Raw genomic sequence first — 22,404 nt, 5'->3', positions numbered from 1 at the left:
CAGAAAGCGGTCACGATGCGCTACGCGGCGGTACTGTAAGTCAACATTCCATTGTAAGCCGATACCGGCACGCGCCGCGACGAAAACGTTATATCTCTGCGTGCGTTTCCCGCGATAGCGAACGCCGGTTACGAAGAAACATTTTCGCGATTGCAGGCAATACAACCGCGAAGCGCCGAAAGATTTCCGCGGTTTCAGGACGCTAAAGTATAAGCGTCGATAGATGTCGGACGACTTGTCCCGGCATCCCCCTGTCAGCAACGCGTCATTCGTTTTAAGCGAGCGCGCGCAACAAGCCATCGAAAATAGTATCAGGAATCGTGTTCGCGCTACACAACTCGCGAACGACGAATTAGATCGCGTGCGAAGAAATTTAAACACGCAACTTGACGACGCGAGCTCGCCGGTGCTCGAGCTACATCCTAACGTCATCGTAGAACGCGAATTTGAATTTTTAAACGCTAGTCTTTGCGACGCGAACAAAAACCCGCGAGATAGCATAGACAACACAAGCGGCGACAAACACGATAACGCACACAGAGAGCCCCCGACCGACGATGACGCACGATCGGACACCTCGGCCGATACTCAGAGTGAGAACGCAGGGAGAGGAGAATTCTCCCTAACATTGTACGAGAGCGATATATTCGACCCCGAGAAAGAGGATTATACCTCCCGGGCTAAAACAATGAGCCAGCCACGAGCTGCCGCGACAATCACGCCGCGCGAGGACATAACCCCTGCGCAAATTGACGCCGAAATGGAGCGGCTCAATCCCGTGGAAAATGGGCGACCGTCCGAAACCGATCAAAGTCGAGCCCTCGAGCCGACGCAAATAAGCTCAGGAGCAATAGGCTCCGTGCTCAGCGACGTTCTACGCATGATGCGCGACATGCAGGATCGCATGAACCGCACAGAGGCCGCAGAATTCGACCGCTCAGTCGAAGTCCTGCGTGCGATCCGCGACGTACAGGACCGCGTGAGCCGACTGGAATCCTCACACGACCGCCCCGACGCGCAAGAACGACGCGTACGGATCAGCCAGGGCCCGCTGGACGTGACTTACGGACGAACGCAGAGCGACATCCGTAGTCAGCCAGGGCACCACGTCGGATTCCTTAGCCTAAAAGAAGCGCGTAATATGATTCCCGAAATAAACGGAGAATCCAGAGAACGCGTTCGCAAATTCAATAGCGCAAGCACGTACGCAATGAAGAATATTCAGCCCATAAATGAAGCCATGCTTCTAAAGACAATTTTGTGCACGAAGTTCAAGGGCAAGGCAATGACCGACTTCGACACGCGCGATATTTGCGATTTTGAGCAGCTAAAACGCGAACTCGAAACGGAATATCTCGGAAAGCGCGGTATGACTTATCTGCAGCTAGAATTCAATTCGCTAAAACAAAAAGCGGGAGAAAGCGCGCAGGAATTCGGGCGTCGAGTCGAGAAGCTTGCGAGAAAACTGTATGAGGCCATGGAAGAAGGCTAAGGACACTCGCAAGAGCAGCAAAAAACGATATTGAAAAGTATCAAAATGCAAGCTCTGCATAACTTCCAAATCGAGTTGCATGACGATATCAAGTGCTGGTCCGAGCACAGCGATATCAAAGCCTACAGGAGGCAATAACCGGCGCCAGCGCCGAGGAAAAAGTTAGAGGCCTCTTCCCGCGGAACGGACAAGCGATAAATAGAAATAGATTTAATTAGGCAAACGCGCGAAATGCGGGAAACGCGACCGTGCAATGCCACAAATGTGGAAAGACCGGCCATTACGGGCGAGATTGCTGTACGAGCCAACAAGCTAATAAATTCTCGCTGCCGCGAGCGAATAATCCCGGTGGCATAAACATAATCGAGTGCACCTACTGCAAGAAAGCAGGGCACAAACGCGACGAGTGCTGGTCACTAAACGGACGACCGAAACCCGAGCGACCGCGCCGACCAAAACAGGAAAGTGCGAAAAAAGCACCGGTAGGCACGGTAAGAAAAATCAAAGCGAGCGAATCTAGCGAGGACGCATCCTTCGACAGCAGTAGCGAGGAGGAAGAGAAGCCGAGAAGAAATAAGGCACGCGCCGCTGAGACATACCGGGTGTCTCAGATAACGGAGAAGCACAAGACAGGCCCGTTAGATATCATAACACTGCCTATACGGGAAGCGGAAAGAGGAGAAATGAATCTTCTACTAGATTCCGGAGCAACACTGACATTGATTAAAGTGGGCAACCTAAAAGACAAGACAATGGTGCAAGAGGGAAAATTAGCATTAATCGGCGTAACAGGACACCAAATCCACACGCTAGGAAAAATAAAAGCAACCGTAGATCTCGGAAAAAAGAAAATACGTCACACGATGTATGTAGTAAAACATAATTTTCCCATCAAATACGAAGGAATATTAGAAAACGACTTCCTAACTAAACATAAAGCCGATATCTCAAACACGTCAAAACAGTTGAAAATAGGCAAAGCCATTTTCAAGCTACGACCGTATCAAAAAGTAATGCTACCCCCCACAGTGAAACCATTGTAAAAGCCGTCACAGATCATAACCGAGTAGGCATAGTGAAAAGCGGTGAACTTGCTCCCGGAGTTTTTATTGGGCATTGCCTCGTAGAACCCGTCGAATTTACTTGCCCGGTCAGCATATTGAACGTGACGGACAAGCCGGTAGAGATCCTCACTCCACACGTAACGTTAGAAAACCTGCCGGCGGACGACGCCACGAGCGTACTCACGTTACATGCAAATGAAGAATACAAGACTGTCACAGAGCGACAAAAAAAAGTGCGCGAACAAGTACAACTCGATCACCTAAACACAGAAGAGCGAGAGGCAGTAGAAAAAATTTGCGATGAATTTTATGACGTTTTTTACCTAGACGGAAATAAACTTAGCGCAATTTTAGCAATAAAACATGAAATAAATACACGGCCCGATAGCGCGCCAGTAAATGTAAAGCCATACCGGTTACCCGAGAAACACAAGGCCGAAGTGAGAAAAATACAGAAAATGCTGGACGACGGAATAATTCGTCCGAGCACAAGTCAGTGGAACGCGCCAATAGTAGTTGTCGCCAAGAAACCTGACGCGTTCGGCAGAATAAAATTTCGCGTAGTGATCGATTTCAGAAAAATGAACAATCTCACCATGGGAGACTCCTTCCCCATGCCCAATATTACAGACATACTCGACCAGCTGGGCAATGCGAAGTATTTTTCTGTACTAGATTTAGCCTCGGGATATCACCAAATCCCGATGCATGAAGAACATAAGCAGAAAACGGCGTTCTCGACTCCAGACGGACATTTCAAGCACAACAGAATGCTATTCGGTCTAAAAAATGCACCATAGAACATTAGCCGAATATTTGCGACATTATATTAACGTGGACCAGACAGACTGGGACGAATGGATACCCTACGCGATGTTCACATATAATACGACGCCTCATACGACGACAGGACTTACACCGTTCGAACTTGTCTACGGACACCAAGCAAACCTACCGACAGCCCTAACGAGGCCCCCGAAACTAACGTATTCGTACAAAGGTTACGCGAAAGAACGAATACGCGCCACGAATCAAGTCGCGAGAGAGCATACCAAAGAAGAGAAAAAAAAGCAAAGCAGCAATTTGACAAAAAATGCAATAAGGAAACATTCAACGTAGGAGACAAGGTACTGTGTTACACGACGAAACAGTGCGACGGGGACGATCTAAAAAACTCGATTCGAAATGGGTAGGACCGTACGTGATCGTGGAAAAACACAGCGATGTAAACTACACCATCAGAATAAAACGCAAGACGATACGCGTACATGCAAATCGGCTAAAAGCATTCATTGAGGAATAAAGCTCACACGCAACAGAACATTAAGCATTAGAAATAAGCAATAGATAATAAAAATGATAGCGACTCACCGAAATATTAATCCTGACGAGGACGAATCAGGACCACGTCTCTTTGTCCCGTTGCGGTGTGTAGCGTCACTCGCAACGGGAAGATAAGCGTTACAACGCCAGGACGAACCGTTTCCTCGTAAGAGGGAGGGGGCGATGCCTCACGATCGGCAGCAGCCGCTGGCTGCGCACCCCCCAGCCAATACACCCGCTGACATTCATCACACGTAGAGGGTGCAAAATAACGATTACAACGAAAGCACCGCATAACTAATCAAAGCACGGAAATATTCGAAAACACCTGAGCAGAGGTAGCAAGCGACTGACACGAGATCGCGCAGAAAAAGTAAAAGAGCAACCTGAAGCAAAGAAGCGTCAGCAAAAATACGACCCAGGTCGGCGAGTACCCGACCAAGGACCAAAATATAATATCAACAGTAATATAAATTAATAAAACTTACAATTAATCATCACGGGGAAGAGTATACCCCCGACCCGTCAACAGACGGAAACGGAGATCAGCCAACATCAGAAACAACGCCATAGTATCCGGCGGGCCACGCCGATCACGACCCGTCAAAAAGTCGTGCTGACCAACGCGGAAACGTGAACGAGCGTAAGCAAAGCCCCCAGGTTCCGACCAGTCGGGCACTACTAGTGCAGGAGAGGTGGTCTCCTCCCCCGCATCGACAGCCCGGAGTTCCTCCGGGGTCACGACACCTCTAACGGGTACAAACCGCTCAAGAGGAGTCATAATCGTACAAATTCGAAGACGTTACGCGACAGAGAAACAATCTTGAACTAGAGTGACTCGCTAAATTATATAAAAGTTAACAGTCATAATCAGCAAAAAATGCGATGAAAATAATATCAAGAGTAAAGCTCTCGAAAACAATAATAGATAAAGTCATAAAGGCAAATGAGAGCCGTTTCGCTCGATGGACGGGCGACAATACGTTTGCGTTATATTATATATAATAATTTTATAATTTTGTTGTTATTGTCGCCCGTCCATCGATCGAAACGGCTCTCATTTGCCTTTATGACTTTATCTGCAGTGAAAATAACACCAAGTCCAAGATAGTATTCCCTTTACAGGACACCAATCATCATCTTTCACCTAGCGGGCGAAATGTCATCCGAACCAATGCCCCCGTACGAGGTGACATCATTTAGCGACGAGCCAGAGATTTATTTTGAAAAAATCGGGACCATGCAACTACAAGAAAATACATGGAAATTGGCTATCCAAATCGATGTAGCGGCTTTTGGACTAAGATACCACCAGCTCCAACAGTACCTCGGACGAATAAAAAATTTATGCAATCACGTAAAAGACGATAACCAAAACATATGTAATAACATGTAACGGCCTGACTTTATCGAACGCGGACTGGTTTACGGGATCGGGAGTTCGATGAAAAGCCCAGAGACAGTAATCAATTTGCCATGTGACAGTAACATGCGCTTTATTCAAGATTCGGTATTACACGCAAGCTGGACGCGGTAGGTTACAGTGGTCAGTAGTGCCGGTGCACTCGACGCGGTATACGGAATATCGGGGCTCGAGTCTTCGCCCCGAGGTGTGGTATGCAGAGGAGAGAATAACGCCGCTCGGTATATTACCTACGGACCGCGGCTACAGATCTCGGATATTCCATATGAACCGAATTAATACCTAAAATAAAGATATAAGATGATAACGGAACGCGGTATATTACATACGGAACGCGGCTACAGATATCAGAACGCAGGAGCTATGCTATATGAACCGGATTAATACATATGACAATAACGGAACGCGGTATATTACATACGGGACGCGGTATATTCCATACGGAACGCGGCTACAGATATCAGAACGCAGAAGCTAGGCTATATGACCCGAATTAATACCTGTGACAATAACGGAACGCGGTATATTACATACGGGACGCGGTATATTCCATACGGAAGGATGACGGAATCCCGGAGTCACGGTCGCGAGAACCCTCGCGGCGAGGCCGAGCACGTTCGACTCCACGGTGCCGTGGCCATTGGGGTAGTGTTTAGGGAGCTCGGGAACACTCTGAGAACCCTCAGTCGAGAACCAGAACTCTGGACCTCGTTGTGCGTGTTGCCCTAGAATTCGGAGGGTAGCTTCGTCAAGGATAGCGGAGAGCCGTGGTAAAGACGAAGTCTTTTTTCGTCGAGCGCGCCGGCTTTTTATACCGCTCGACGCGGTGAGCTTGGCAGGAGGGAGGCCGATCGTCAGGCGACGGTGCGGTGGTGGGAGCGGCGCGATCCCGCGTGCTCGCTTCGGCGGGGATCGGCTTGCTTCGGCGCTCGTCGGCGTCGTGCGGGAAGGCACCGGTGCGGCGGATTTCCCGCGCACACGGCGCGTTTCAAATCCTTAAAAACATGTGGGCGCACCGCGCCCTGTGGTCGCCCGACGGGGAATCGGTCGGGCGGCTCCCGGCGGGTGGTAGCCGGGGACGATGCCTTGTCGTAAGGGGTGCATCGTTACAAAGAAACTCCGCATAACCGAGGATGACAATACGAAACTGACGCAACTGATAATACGACTGCAAACTATTTACAGAGTACCGACAAGCCGGCGTGGACTGATAGACGCAATAGGAACCATAAGTAAAACATTATTCGGAACAGATCAAAATTATAAACGCGACGTTAGGACACATAGAAGCGCTAGAACAAGCTATTAACAAAAACGAAAACTTGCTAGCGAACGTAACCAGCCGAGTACAGGAACGAGTGTCGAATCTAGCGCATCGCGAAGAAATGAACACCTGTTAGCAATAACTGCGATAATCAACAAATTAATAAACGACGTAGAAGACTTAGCGTACCTCACCTATTCTAAAAGCGGAATAGTACTAGTGCGACTACTTCCCCTCGAAAATATTATAAACTGTTACGTACGGAAATTTTATATTTCCGACGACGCACGTTAAAAGTCTTGAAGGCTTAGACGACGCACGCTAGGCTCGGAATTCCGAACGGCCAGGGTCAGTGTAAATGTTTAGATTATCTTATCGGAGTCCGTTGAAGGGCTGGGGGCCAGATGGGCCCGAAACTACGCTTCTAGAATGTTCTAGAAGCTTCTAGAATACCTCCCCCCTTAAGACGCGTAAGAAAAAGGCGGGAATCTCTCGCGGGAGATTCCGGTCTTTTTCGGGTATAAATAGGGCGGAAAAACGCCGCGGAAAGCAGATAAGTTTTAACTTCGGTCTTGACTAGACGTAATTCTCAGACTCTCTCCTAACCTTATTTGATTCCCTACGTTCCGCTATACGCTAAGTTCGAGCATTCGCGCCCAATCCTGGGACTTAGTCCCTACACTATCATACCTCATAAGACCGCGCTTCACGCACAAGTTGTATTGAGATTTATAGAATAAAGGTAAGATAAGTTAAAAAGAAACAAGTGTAAAAATCTGGAATCTCATTTCGTATTTTTAATCAACAAATCGATCACTTCTAAGATTCGACTCGCAGTTGTCGCTGACAAAGCGTGGCGATCTGTGCTGGGGCGCTGACGAAGAGTGTGGCGATCCAGTGCTTTCGCTGCCGAAAGCGTGGCGATTACGGGGTTGATTCTTGGAGATCGTAATAATCACTGTCACTTCTGGGATTCCGACTCGCAGTTTCCGCTGACAAAGCGTGGCGATCTGTGCTGGGGCGCTGACGAAGAGTGTGGCGATCCAGTACTTTCGCTGCCGAAAGCGTGGCGATTACGGAGTTGGTTTCCAGAAACAGACAATAATCTCGACAAATTCCCGAAAGTGAATTTGACCTCTACGCTGACGATCTGAGCGCTGACGAAGAGTGTGGCGAGCAGAGGGTGTGGCGGATTGGTTTTGAGCGCTGCCGAAGAGTGTGGCGAGCTTAAAATTCATTTTCGTGAACGCGGCTGAATGACGAAGAAAGGAGGTAGGCGCGTTCGTATTAAACAAATCAGATTCCAGATCAAGCAAGCAGTCATTTCTAATCAAAATCCTCTCCCTTTTCTCCAACAATTGCAACAATTAGAAAACGCACCCCCCTTTAAACCTATTCCTGTCGATTTCAACGTTGATTATCCTAATTATAACCAAATAAATAAAGCTGATCCTCGTTACCATACGTATAAACTCAGATATCTTTTCGGTCCCGAATAATAAAAATAATAATAATATCCTTCACACGACTTGTCCAAATCCCTGGTAAATTGCTTAAATGCATTGACCAAAAAACGGACGAACTATAACAGTCAGAACGTGACAAAACAAATTGAGAGAAGCGACAACTCATCTATCCCAAGGAGCTCATTTTCCTTTTAAAATACAAACCGAAAATTGGAATAAAATTCAGGAGTTTATGGAAATAAATGCTTATTACGATAACCCCAACGTATACACAATCCTGACCTTCCCAATTGTCACATATCCAAAGTACGAAATTATAAGAATGAACCCCCTGCCGGTATATGACCGTAAAAATATATTTGTAATACCGAAAACTACGTACGACCTACTAGCTATTGATAAGGAAAACCGAAATTATATAACACTGAAAGAAAATGAGTTGAATAAATGTAAATACTCCGGCACAACGTTTGTATGTAACACGAACCACCCGGTATACTTCATAACGCCGCATGCACCCTGCGAGGTGCAGATATATATAAGAGCGGAAAAGGACAATTACGAGCGTCGCCACATTTTCTCATCCGTAACATTTTGGATAACTTTAGCAGAGCCACAGGCATGGTTGTTTTCCACACCGTACAAACAGAGCATAACTATTCAATGCAACAATCAAGGAGAACATATCGCGCGCGACCAAGTAACTTATCCTATTGTGAACGCCCGCAAGTCAGGGCAGCGAAATCAACGAAGCTATTGTATCAAGTGACACAAGGATTTTATTAAAACATTATTGAACATCAATCTGGCAACTTTCTTCCTCCTTCCTCCCGGCGGATCCAAGAGAACTCAGTGCCGATCCCTCGAATCAAAGGTACGGCACGACAAGTTATCTTCAACCTCCTGAGCTAACGTATTTTGCAAATCCTTAGAAACGTTGATTCTGTCGATGATTTGATCGAGTCTGCTAGAATCTGAATTAAGTCTTTTACCAAAAAGATTGTGCAAAAGACATGCAATTTTGCAGTACAATCCTGCATTTTTCAAAATACTGTTATGCAACTGATGATGGAGTAGCTTAAATTTATGTCCGATGATACCGTGGACGGCTTCAACGACCCAACGAATTTTTGTGACCAAACGTGATTGATTAGATTCTGCCGTCGTCAATTGATTACGCTTACTTAAAAATAATTCGTTTTTAGTTTGTTTTTATTTGAAAAATTAAAACTTATTCTTGTGTAATATATATACCTTTCAGAGCTGGCATTAAAACTTTGTAGCCTTTTCCTTCTAAGAGACTTGTTAAGTTTCGAAAACCCCTGTCTAGTATGAAAATATCTCCTTCTCGTAGAATCTTAACAAGTCCATTAGGATTGGACATCAAATGCTTTAAAATCTGAGCATCGTTTTTGTTAGCAGTGAATGGCCCAGCCACATCGACCACATAACCATCAGTCGTGCAAATCGTGAACGGTTTGCACAAGTGTGTCTTCTTCTGGCTTGAATATAATTTATGCTGGTAAGCGTTATTATTACTTTTCTGGTGGTGGAGATAAGATGCGTCGCAAACCAAACCTAAGTGATTCTCTAAATCATGCAACCTGCTGGCAACAGTAGCAGTTCGACTCATAAAAAAATCTCGAGAGTATGCATCGATTCCAAAGTATTTAGGCAACACATCAACTTCAAAACATTTTAAGACAGATTCAATAGATCTAGCAACTTGCTCATCTTCGAGATCTAAGATTGCAGCGATATAATGATTCGAAATGCCAGTTCTTAGTTTAAATAAAAACGTTATTAATGCTTGCGTGATGTTGCGATATTCGGAGTTTTGCATGGTCGTCATCTTATTTTGAAGGGAAAAAATGTTTTTCCACAAGTGCCCTGTGAGAGCTTTCACACGCTTTTCTGACATTTTGCATTCGCTGATTTGGCCATGGAGACTAGCAGTAGATTGATCTGATAACTGATCCAGAAACTTTGATAATTCCGTTACTTCGATTGAAGATTCATTTGCGTACGGAATTATGTTCTGTACTTCATCGTTATAGAATCGCTTCTTGATTAAATGTTTACGACAACACCTATTTCTTCTAGGAATAAAAATTCTTTTAACAACAAAAACTTGTATTCTCGCTTCAAATGGAACATCCTGAATATCAGTTTGTGATTTGCACAGGAAACAATACGTACGACTGATGACTACCCTTTGAAAAGACAAATCGACCATTTCAACTTCAATTTTGGTAGGTTCGACGTAACCTTCACTAGAAGATTGTGTCGGTACATCAGGATTAGTCACTTGGCTGTCTGTCAGCTCCAAACTATCACTATGTTGCACTAACGGAGAAATAATGACTGGTTCATTTACAACAATTTCTTCAGATTCCATGTCTTGCTCTGGGATACTATTTAATTCAGCATTAGATGACGTAGAGGGTCTGCCTTGAGTTTTTGTGATTTATTGAGGAGAGACTTCTGACATCTCAGTCGAGAACGACATTTAGCGCAAATGATATCACCAACTTGTACATGAAATTGAAAATTTTCAATTATTCAATTTATCTATCAATCAGTATATATAGTTCTAAACTATGTCCCTAGATCAAAAGATTTATTTATATATTGTAAATGAATTACACTTTAAAAATCAGCAGTATGAAAACAGAATTCTAGGTTATAATTCTCTCTTGACCATGCGACCGCGCGCTTCGGAGGCGAGTTCGGAAACGATCCGACGAGCATCCTCAATGGAGAAGATACCGACTGAGGGGACGAAGGCGAGGATCGATAACGTGAGACGCCCAAACCGTAGTGACCGGCAGAGGCAATGGACCAGAGGACCATCCCGCATACCTGGCGCACGAATGTGCGACGCCAGATTTACCGACGAAGCAAGGTTCCCGAAAAGGATACCGGCTTCGGGTACAAAGATGCCCGACGGTCTTACCAAAACCTGGGATACCTCCCCAGGAGGTCGGCGCCATTGTCCGACAAAGTCCGGGCGAAACGCACTTTCGCCAGGAACTTGCACATCCGACGGTCTTACCAAGACCTGGGATACCTCCCCAGGAGGTCGGCGCCATTGTCCGACAAAATCCGGGCGAAACACATTTTCGCCAGGAACTTATCGATCCGACGGTCGTACCAGGACCTGGGACATCCTCCCAGGGGGTCGGCGCCATTGTCCGACAAAATCCGGGCGAAACACATTTTCGCCAGGAATTTATGGATCCGACGGTCGTACCAGGACCTGGGACACCCTCCCAGGGGGTCGGCGCCATTGTCCGACGAAATCCGGGCGAAACACATTTTCGCCAGGAATTTATTGATCCGACGGCCGTACCAGGACCTGGGACACCCTCCCAGGGGGTCGGCGCCATTGTCCAGCCAAATCCGGGCGAAACGCACTTTCGCCAGGAACTTATATATCCGACGGCCGTACCAGGACCTGGGACACCCTCCCAGGGGGTCGGCGCCATTGTCCAGCCAAATCCGGGCGAAACGCACTTTCGCCAGGAACTTTTATATCCGACGGTCTTACCAGGACCTGGGACACCCTCCCAGGGGGTCGGCGCCATGATCCGGCAAAAACCGGGCGAAACGCATCTTCGCCAGGAACTTATCCATCCGGTGGTCGTACCAAGTCCTGGGACACCCGCCTAGGGGGTCGACGTCGAGCTCCGACAAAGATCCCCAGGATACGCATCATCTCCGGGAACAGTGGCCCGGAACAGCGATACCAGCACCTGGGAGACACAGCCAGAGGGTCGGCGTCAACGGCCGACGACATCGACGTCACCCGGACGTCGTCTACAGGGAGAACACCCAAATTCACCTTCAGGGGCATCTTCGAGGAGGTGCGCATAGGTCGACGTCGTCCGCGTCGAACATTTTCCGGGAGTGAAAACCTGGTGCAGCGGTACCAGGGAAGGAAGGTTCTCGCACTGCGTTGCGCGTGGAAATTTCCACGGGAACCTTCTAGAACGAGCGATGCGCAAAAGGACACGCGAGAGGGTAGTGAAAATCATCGTGTTTTCGCCTGATCGCGCCAGATGTGCCGGCCGCGAACAATAGACGATCGAGAAAGTTCCGGGGAGTGGGAACGATCCGGCATAAGTGGGGAGCCCAAGCGAGAGCGACCGCTCGGGGCAGTCTCTCGGGTATAGCCGTGGCGAACACACGTATCACACTCTGTACGATCGGCATACGCGTTATACTTTACAACCGAGAACTCCCGCGTACTATCGCGTAAAATTACTCGTCTTAACCAACAGCGAGGGGCAATTAATTGCCAAATACAATCGAGTGTTAGCAACAATACGCGAGTTGAAATTCGGATACATTGTTAATTAGTGGAAGTGCAATTATCGAGTATATAACAACCACGGGCATTGGGTCACGCGGATACGGAATATTGTGCGGACATTATTAATCATTGTATTTAACCACCGAATACTCGTTCGTTAATTCAGCGCACGAACATTGTATGATAGAGTGATGGTCACGGCCGAGTGCGTGATCATAGTTTAACAATCACGAGGTTCAAAGTCCTCCGATCGGAATAATTATCTGGAATAAAAGCATCGTATCGACTAAACGAATAAGCCGAGATACGCAATTTGAATAATTGTGCAACTTTATTAAAATAAAGCGACGTTCACACCGAGGCGAGAAACTCGCGTTGTGAGACACCTTTATGATATTGTGAAACGGCCTGTAACGTTGAAATGATGATGTGGCATTAAAGATTAATTAATTCTGAAACAAATTTTCCTGATTAATTATAAAAAATTATCGATACTTGCCTTCTACTTACCTTGTCCTTCGGCGATGATCCAACGTTGTCCAGCGGCAATCCGGTATGCGATGTAAAGCGAGGATCCGGGGAAGCAGAGCAGCAACAGAGCAGCGATCCATCCGAGGCGGGAACTGAAAAAGGAGAAGCGCATTAGTACGTAATTAAACAAAATTATCGGGACTTATCCTTATCTGGTATGCGAGGTAAAGCGAGGATCCAGAGACGGATAACGGCAACGGCGATCCATTCCGGGCGTCGATCTGCAACATAACATAAAATAATTAGTACATAATTATTTTATAATTACTTACCTCTATCTGGTATGCGATGTAAAGCGAGGATCCAGGGATGAGAAGCAGCAACGGTGATCCAACAGGGACATCAGTCTGAAATAAAATTCAAATAATTAGGATATAATTGAATTATCCTTACTTACCTCTATCTGGTATGCGATGTAAAGCGAGGATCCAGGGATGAGAAGCAGCAACGGTGACCCATCAGGGACATCCTTCTGAAACAAATAATTCCTATTAGCGTCTTGCGAACAATCGGGGCGTTGATGCGAACTTACCTTCTCGGTAGTCTAAGGTAAAACCGAGTGGCGACCGTTTGATAGGAATATTATCCGCCGGAATCGGGCTCAACACGTACCGTCCGGTCACAACCATAGATCCGAACACTTGAGACCAAAAAGTATTGCTCATGGGAAGCCACGAAATATTCAACATGGCGTCGAACGAAGGGAATGCAAGCATGTTTGCGTTTTTGTGCATACATGCTAGCATGCACGTGTGCTTATTGGCGCATGCGCAGAATATTTTTGTTTCTAGCACCATATTGAATTTTTAACCTCCAAATACAACTCAGAGTGGATTTTGGGGCTCAGTAGAATGTATTTTGGAGTTGCAAATCGTTTGTGGTGCTATAATGAAAATATATTTTTCAATCATATGCAAAAAAAACTTAGATAAAGTAACCAAAAATCCAGAAAGCGACGAAAAATAGGCACTTTTATACAAAAATGAGGGTTTTTTCGTTGAGTTATGACTGATTTCATGCTCAAAAACATATGAGACGTATCGGAATGTATCAAATATTGACAACATATATCCAAAAGTAATATATTATGTTTATTTTAGAGTCAGTTAAAGCACTATCAATCATTTGAGAACCATAAAAGGTCCAAAAGTGGTTAAAAATAGGGTTTTTCGCATTTTTGAGTACGGCCCACCATTTCAAAAAATCTGAAAAAATTTTAATACATGTAGAACATTAAAACATACAATTTTCTAGAGTAATTCTTTCTTCGCTCGCACGAACGCGTAAATCCGACCGCGCAGCACAGGCAGCTTACCAAGAGTACGAGACTCGCTATAAGAGAAGAGACTACCACTCGTAGCGCCACTCGGTCGCCGCGGGCAACTGGCAAACCTTCGACAAAGCTATTTCTTACACTCCCTCCCTTTGTCGATTGTGCCTTACATCAAATGAATATCATATGCATATAGACTAATATCAAAACTGAACAGAATAAAATAAAATTAGCAGAGAGAAGCATTTAACTACTAAGTACAAAACTCAATCTAAAACTTAGTTAAATGAAAAATCAGTTTCAATTCTTCTTGGCTTGATCAGTTCGATTTTCTTTTCCTTGCGTAGAGTCTGTTCATCACTATTCTGTAAACATAAAATCATAAAAATATTAGTTGCCTATATCGATTTATGTTAACCTCTGAACAACTTTAACCCATGATTTTCAATCTCGTGTTCGTGATTAGATCTCGTAGATAAGTAAACTCTCTCTCAGCTAAGGGTTTTGTCATCATGTCCGCTAGATTCTCTTTAGTAGGTATCCACAGGACTTTGACCTTTTTCTCATCAACGCATTGTTTTATGAAGTCACCATGAGATGCTGCCATGGGTTTCCTAGTTCCCGTTTCTTCTCTGAATATTAGATCCTTCTGTATGTTTTCCAAACTCTGGTCAAATGTTTTGAGTTTATGACACCCGTCCATTTCAGTGCAGTCTCTTGCAGACCTGTTATCACACCATATGGTTATAGGAAACAGAGTTCGCCCCAATATATACCTGATTGATTTGTCCAGTGATATCAATTCCTGACACGCGTCGCTCATGGCCAGATATTCTGCCTGGCAAGTAGAAAGTGTTGGACAAGACTGTTTATGGCTTCTCCAAGCGATGGTGTCCCCAAACAATTTTATAATGTATCCACCCGTGGATGTTGAGTTCTCACAATCTCTAAAACTCGAGTCAGTTAATGCTTCTAGAAACTCAGAGTTAGATGTGAATTTTATACCCACATTAGTTGATCCTCTTAAGTATCTGAATATTCTTTTCACATCATTCCAGTCATCCTCAGTGGGTTCCAATTGTCTTCTTGCTAGATAATTAACCGCATAAGCTATATCTGGGCGTGTAGCGTTTGCTAGATACATTAAGCTCCCGATGGCTTCTCTATAAGGCACCCTTTTGATTTCATTATTTGTCTCTATATTTTCTGTGTTGTGTTTAACCTTTTTATTTCTATTTTTAACTTGTCGAGTTACCATAGGGGTGTTCTGAGGTTTGCACTCTTTCATGTTAAATTTTTCTAAAATTTTCTCGGTATAAGGAGCTTGGTGTATTACAATGTTTCTTTCTTTTCTGTTTCTCTGAATTGTCATTCCAAGGAAGTTTCTTGGGTCTCCGAGATCTTTCATGTGAAACACGCTACTCAACTGAGTTTTGATTTGCTTGAGCTTTTCTGTATCATTGCTAGCAATTAACATGTCATCTACATATAGTATAACCATTGCCATTTTGCCTTTTTGTCTCCAAGTGAATAAGCACGGATCATGTAGATCATTCTCAAGCCCTAGCTTACGTGCTTCCTCTGAAAATTTTTTATTCCATTTCTTAGGACTTACTTTTAACCCATACAAAGATTTCTGTAATTTACAGACTTTGGTTAATCTCATATGCTCTGAGTTGCTTACTCCTTCTGGAGTAGATTTCCATAAATACCTCCTCTTCAAGGTCTCCGTTCAAGAACGCGGTCTTTACATCCATTTGACACACTTCCAGGTCCTCTTTATTAATTACAGAAATGACAGCTCTTATAAGTGACAGTCTTGAAACTGGAGCATATGTTTTTTTCAGATCATATATATTTTTGTCTTTGAAACCTCTCGTTACTAGACGGGCTTTATATTTAATCGTGCCATCTCTATCAATTTTTCTTTTAAATACCCACTTTGAGTCAACTATATTGGGTCTTCCACCATTTGGTTTTTCTTTGGGTCTATTAACTATTTCCCATACTTTATTTTCTTTCATAGAGTCTAACTCTTCTTTTATAGCTTCCATCCACAAACTTTTATTTTTCTAGTTCACTGCCTCTTCATATGAAATGGGATCTTTTTGAATTGATGCTAAGAGGATATGTCCCATCTCGTCTTCATTTGTCTGTTCGTCCTCTGAGATTTTTATGTAGCGTGCGAAACTAATGTCGTTGATTTTCTTAGATTTGCTCCTTGTTACAGGACCAATATTTTGGTCGACTTCAACAACCGACTTTCTTTTATTTAACTCGGAATTTTGTTTATCCTCATTCACTTTTGTTTTCTTCGGTCTTCCTCTCTTTTGCTTGTTAGTTTTGTGCACCTCTAGACTCTCTGGAGCAGGTTTTTGATTTGTTTGGGCCGTATTGCGCAGATCTTCTATTAACTCATTTTCTGAAAATTCAATCATCATATCGGACGCATATTCATTTTCTTGTCTCACTGCCTCTTTACTTTCAGTTTGACAATTTTTATACGCGTCTTTATACACCAGTTTCTCAAGGAATCTCACATGTCTTGACTCTAAGAACTTTCTTGAGCTGGGATGCCATAGAATATATCCGGTATCCGTATGTCCTACTAAAACTGCTTTTATCGATACATTACTGAATTTAGTTTTAGTTTTGGGTAGCTTGACATAGGCGATGCACCCAAATCTTCTAATCTCTTCGAGATGACATCGGGCTTTTGGTGAGAATTTCAATATTGGAATCTCGTAATCAATTGATTTGTGAGGCGTGACTTTGTATGAATGAACAGCTGTTTCTGCTGCTAGTTCCCACATGCTTGTTGGTAAACCAGAATCACACATAAATGCTCTGATTGTTCTCTGAATCGTTTTATTGAACCTCTCGGCTACTCCGTTGAGTTCTGGAATATACGGTGGACCACAGTCAGGTTGTAACCGGACGGTACTATTGGAGGCACGAATCAACGCTACGTGTCCCTTGAAATCAACGGTCGCCAGTCGGTTTGACCTTTGAACCACCGAGAAGGTAAGTAACGAACGATATCTCGAACAATCAATCAGACGAACTCTCTTCTTTTTTCAGGTTCCTGCCACCGCTGGATCATCGCCGTCATCGATCAGGATCGTCGCTGCCACCGGAATCCAGGATCAACGAGGGACTTCGAGTGATCGACGACAATGGATCAGGCCGTCAGAAGGTAAGTCCAATTCAATAAATTCTCGATATGTTTTATGAAAATATTGTTTAATTTATTCAATATTATTGATTTTCAGAGTGTTGGTTGTTCACAGAAGTTGAAGTCACAAAAAATGTCGGACGCTCGTATACGTAGGCACACACGCCCCGTTTATCTACGACGCACGAAGTTATTTCGGTCTAAAAAGGCCGTTCGTCAGTGTAAAGACGACAATTAACGCGTTCCGCGGGCGTTCCCGGTTGTTATGAATGTTGGCGAGCCGTAATTCTCGAACTCGTATGACGATCGCGGTGACTTAGCGCGACGACACGGAGCGAATCTTATTACGTGTTATACGCACGAACATCCCCGAGAACCTGCCTCGAGTTGCCCGTCTCGCTTGGGCTCCCCACTATCGGTACCGTATACCCCCACTTGGGCGTATCTCCCGCTTTCTCTCGCCGTTGTCTACGCGTCGGCCGCCGGTAATTTTCCACGCGGGTGTTTACGCCGATTGCGCCGATCCCCGTGGAAATTTCCATGCTTATTGCGTTCGCGCGGTCGCTCCGTCCTGGCAACAGAATAGTCGTTTTCCAAAATTTTTTCTTTCGCTCGGCCGTTGACGCCGACCCTTGCGCCAGGTCTATTATTCCCTCTAGTATCCCCATCCGGACGACTTCCCTGAAGAAGACGCCCGGGTGCAGAGCATCAGGCTCGCCGACGACGCCGACCCCCCTCGGGGCCTATTCCGAACCTGGTATCACGCCTCCCGCGGTTTCTCCCCGCAGCCGATGTCCAGGTCGCGAGATGGCGGACGGTTTTCTAACTTTGTCCCCGATCGTCGGATTTCGCCGGCGATCGGATTCGGACGTTCGTACGGACGTCCCCAACAATCGTGGACGTCCTTTTCTCGCGGATGACGCACCTGGTGCGAGTTCCCGGACGGTCCGCCATTTTGCTACCCGGCTGACAGATCTTGACGGGACCCGGTTTCGCGGGCTCGGCGAAGTGCCCCTAGACGTCGGGGGTGTCTACTTCCCGTAGATGACGCACCTAGTGCGAGTTCCCGGACGGTCCGCTATTTTGCTAACCGGTTGACGGATTTCGACGGGACTTGGTTCCGTGGCCTCGGCGAAGTGCCCCTAGACGTCGGGAGTGTCTACCTCCCGTAGATGACGCACCTAGTGCGAGTTCCCGGACGGTCCGCTATTTTGCTAACCGGTTGACGGATTTCGACGGGACTTGGTTTCGTGGGCTCGGCGACGTGCCCCTAGACGTCGGGAGTGACCAATTCCCGTGGATGACGCACCTAGTGCGAGTTCCCGGACGGTCCGCCATTTTGTTACCCGGCCGACCGATCTCGACGGAAGTTGGTTTCACGGGCTCGGCGACGTGTCCCTAGACATCGGGAGTGACCAACTCCCGTGGATGACGCACCTAGTGCGAGTTCCCGGACGGTCCGCCATTCTGTTACCCGGCCGACCGATCTCGACGGGATTCGGTTTCGTGGGCTCGGCGACGTGCCCCTAGACGTCGGGAGTGACCGATTCCCGTGGATGACGCACCCAGTGCAAGTTCCCGGACGGTTCGCCATACCGCCTCCGCGCACTCTCGTCTTCCTCAGTGTGCGGCAACCTCCCGGCTATCCGCACGGGAACCGGTTCCTGGAAAGTGTGGTCGGGCCTTCGCCCTGTCGCGCCGCCGCGTGACTTCCCGTACCCGCGCCGACGGGAACAAAATAATCTCGCGTATCTCCATCGTCTCCAAAACAACCGAAACTGAACGTGAAAGAAAAGGTAAACGAAAACTATCGGCGCGGCAAAATAAACTTATAATTAATAATGCGCCGGATGGGACCAATGTTCGCACTGTGATCCTACAGAAAAATAAACAAAAGCATTGTACCCCGCCGTGTACGACGAGGAAACACTAAGTGCGTTGGATCATCGTGTTCCCATCCTCGGAACGCGATCGCAAATCTTATATCTACTCTCGACGGGACTCCGCCTCGTCGATGTTGGAGCCGCCGCTCCCCTGCGGGCTCCTAGATAACCCCACGGGCTCGTGGTGGCCCATGGCGGGATCGCCCCCGGTCGTCTCTTCTTCTCCCGGCGCCACGGTCCCCTGCGTCTCCGACCAAAGTATCTCGGGCAGCTCAGCCTCGAGCATCTCGACGATCTTCAGAAGCCTGCTCATATCGTTCGGCACCCCGAACTCGTCTGTCGGGCTTAGGACCCGCTCCTGGGTCTCCCCTACCGGCACGGCCACCTCCTCTGGCCCCGTCTGCTTCGCCAACAGCCGCACTGCCTCCCCTGAAAGGCGCCGCAGCAACACCTTAGGCTCCGGGGTTTCCGCAACGCGGACCGCGCTTGCGCACGGTCGCAAACTCCCCGTCGACTTCGTGGCAGCACGCCTGCCTGCCTCGGAGTCTCGTCTGTCGGCGTGGTTCGCGTCTGGGTGCTGGCGTTTCTCCGCCCGGTGCTTCTCTCCCCGCTGGCGTCGTTTCTTTCGATCGCGTTCGCGTCGCCTCTCACGGCGGGACGCGTCCGCGTCGTCCGCCTGTCCCCGGATTTTATCCTGGGCTGTCCTTGCCGCTCCCCGCTGCTCGACGGTCATTAGTTTGCGGCACGCGGCGAGATCCTTACCTCGTCCCCTCGGGGCCGGCACTTCCGACGTCTCGGAGTTCCCCTTTTCGGGCACTTTTCCCTCTCGGTCGGGCAGCGTCTCCACCTGCACACAATTCACTCCAACGCTAACCAATGGTGATGACCTCACCGGCGTTGTGTGCTCTCGCGCCTTCTCCGTTGTTTGGGTGCCGCTCGTCGACGGGACCGGTGTTCTCTCCCGCGGCTTGTCTTTTGTCTCGGTGCTGGGTTCGCTGTCGCTCACCACGTACACGCTTGCCGGTCGGGACTCTATTGTTTTCAGCCCGGTTGTATTTTTGGGCTCTGATTGGCCATCGTTTTGCGCCGCCACCTCGCCGTCACCATTTTCGACGAGCCACACTGGGATGCTCGCCGGATGCGCTTCGCCTGGGATAATGGTCGGCTTCACGCTTACTTGGTCGCCCCGGAAGTCCAGTGATAGTCGGAACGACTTCCGGGTGCCGTCGGCGCGTAATGGCCATTTCGTCGTGGTGACCACCGTGACTTTGGCGACGTCCGGCTCTCCCTCCACGTCACTCGGGACACGGATGTCGGGCAGCACGTTGACCATCTGCCCCCCGAACCGATTGCACTCGATGATCCTTTCCAGGACTCGCCGCGTGTCCAATGCCTGCTGCCGGTATTCCTCCCGGGTGTAGATTTCTCCCGGGGGGATTCCTCGGACGAACTTTTCAACCCCCTCGAGCGTCTCCCTCAGCATTAGTTTGTGCTCGAGGAATCGCTTTCGCGCCGCCATAGTCTCCGCCGCCGCCGCCAATCGTCTTTGTAATTGGTGGAACGATAGCTGTTCCAATGGCGTCGCGTCGTCGCCCATGTCTGCTGCCGGGGCCCCCTCCGGCTTCGGCGTCGAACTTCGTGGTGCCCCGTCACCACTCCGTCGCTCCTCGCTTCCGCTCGTCCGTCGTCCCGGACCCCGCTCCATCTTCCGGCGCCGTACGTCTTTACCCGCTCCGTCCGCTGTTGCTCCTCGGGCCACAGTTCGTTTCGCCCCGGGGTTGCGGGTGCTCGTCGTACTCGCCCTCTTCTTGCCGATGTCACTCTGTCCTTCACACAGCTGTCCGCGCACCCTCGAATTCCGCTTGCGCTTATCGTTCGCGTGCAACGCGCCGTTGCTCACACTGTCACTGGTTATCACCTTCCGGGTTTCCGTGTTCGGACTCACTGGAAAGGTCTCAAACTGTGATCTCCGGGTCATCCCCCGGTTCCGCGCACTACACGGCCCGTTCGCCCGCGCGCACTCGCCGTTTCCGCGTCCGCGCTCGACCTTCGCGATTACGTCCGACACTTTGCCCTGCTCGTTCTCGGACTTGACCCCCTCCGAGCCACTGTCGCGGATCACTCGGCGCCTCTTCCGACGTTGTTCCTTCACGAATTGCGATAGCCGCCAGCGTCCTTTTATCCCGGTCGCTTTCTTCTTTGTCTTCCGATGTTGGATGCTCGCTCCCTTTCGTACCGACCGTCGAACTCCCCATCGTCTCCTCATTCGTCCTCGTATGGGTCTTAGCGTTGGGGATCTTTCATATAGGATCTCGATCGAAGTCTCCATACTCGCTGACGTCGTTTTAATATCTTCCATCGTTGTGTCCGCGTCGCTCGTCAGGCGCCTCGGCGCCAACGGGATTAGCATTATTTCGTTCAGGACTATCGGATCGGCCTCCCCGGCCCGGCTATCTTCCGGGGTGCGGTATATTACTTGCATCGTCGCGACGTTTTCTCCCCGCGACTCCCCGTCATTCTCGCGGCCGTTGTCTGCGCGTTCCGCCTCCCCGTCATTCGGGAATAGCGTCCTTCTGGCCGTTCTCACGCCGGTAAACCCGTTATCCTCGGCCAACTCTCTTACCTTCCTCGTCAGCCGACTCGCCAATTCCGTGATCGCCAAGAATGGCTCGCCTCTTCCGCGCACAGGTCTTTTATATCCTGGCGCTTGTTCCGCGCTCAGTATCATTTGATGGGTCATCTCGTTTAGTATGCGATAGGCCTTTTCCACGCATCCGTCTTCGTTGCGCTTCCCCGATCGTAGAAATCTCACTTCCGTTCGCGGGTGACACACGATTTTTGTGCAGAACTTCGTGTGAAAGTCCATTCCTAGGACCACATCGTACGCCAATTCATCCACGATGTAATACCGGTGCTCATATCTCCTTCGTTCGTATCGGAAACTCACCTGCACTTGGTCGCGTATCGGCACTCCTTCGTTTGAGAACGCTCCCTTCAACTTAAACAGCCTGGTTGGAATTCTCCTGATCGGCTCGCCTGATCTTTCCAACTGTTCGCGCAGTTGCTTGGTCATTGCCGTAATTTGCGACCCGGTGTCCACCACCGCTTTAATTTTACCCACGCAGTATTCCAGTTCGATCATCGGCACCTCGTCGCACTCCACGGTTTCTTGCCCCGCCACGAAGAGTTTCCGTC

This window comes from Temnothorax americanus, unplaced genomic scaffold (assembly GCF_048541705.1).
Source record: "Temnothorax americanus isolate GAGA-0224 unplaced genomic scaffold, ASM4854170v1 Scaffold163, whole genome shotgun sequence".
Taxonomy (NCBI): Eukaryota; Metazoa; Arthropoda; class Insecta; order Hymenoptera; family Formicidae; genus Temnothorax; species Temnothorax americanus.
The sequence above is the reverse complement of the archived record's forward strand: the minus strand, read 5'-3'. Positions refer to the sequence as shown.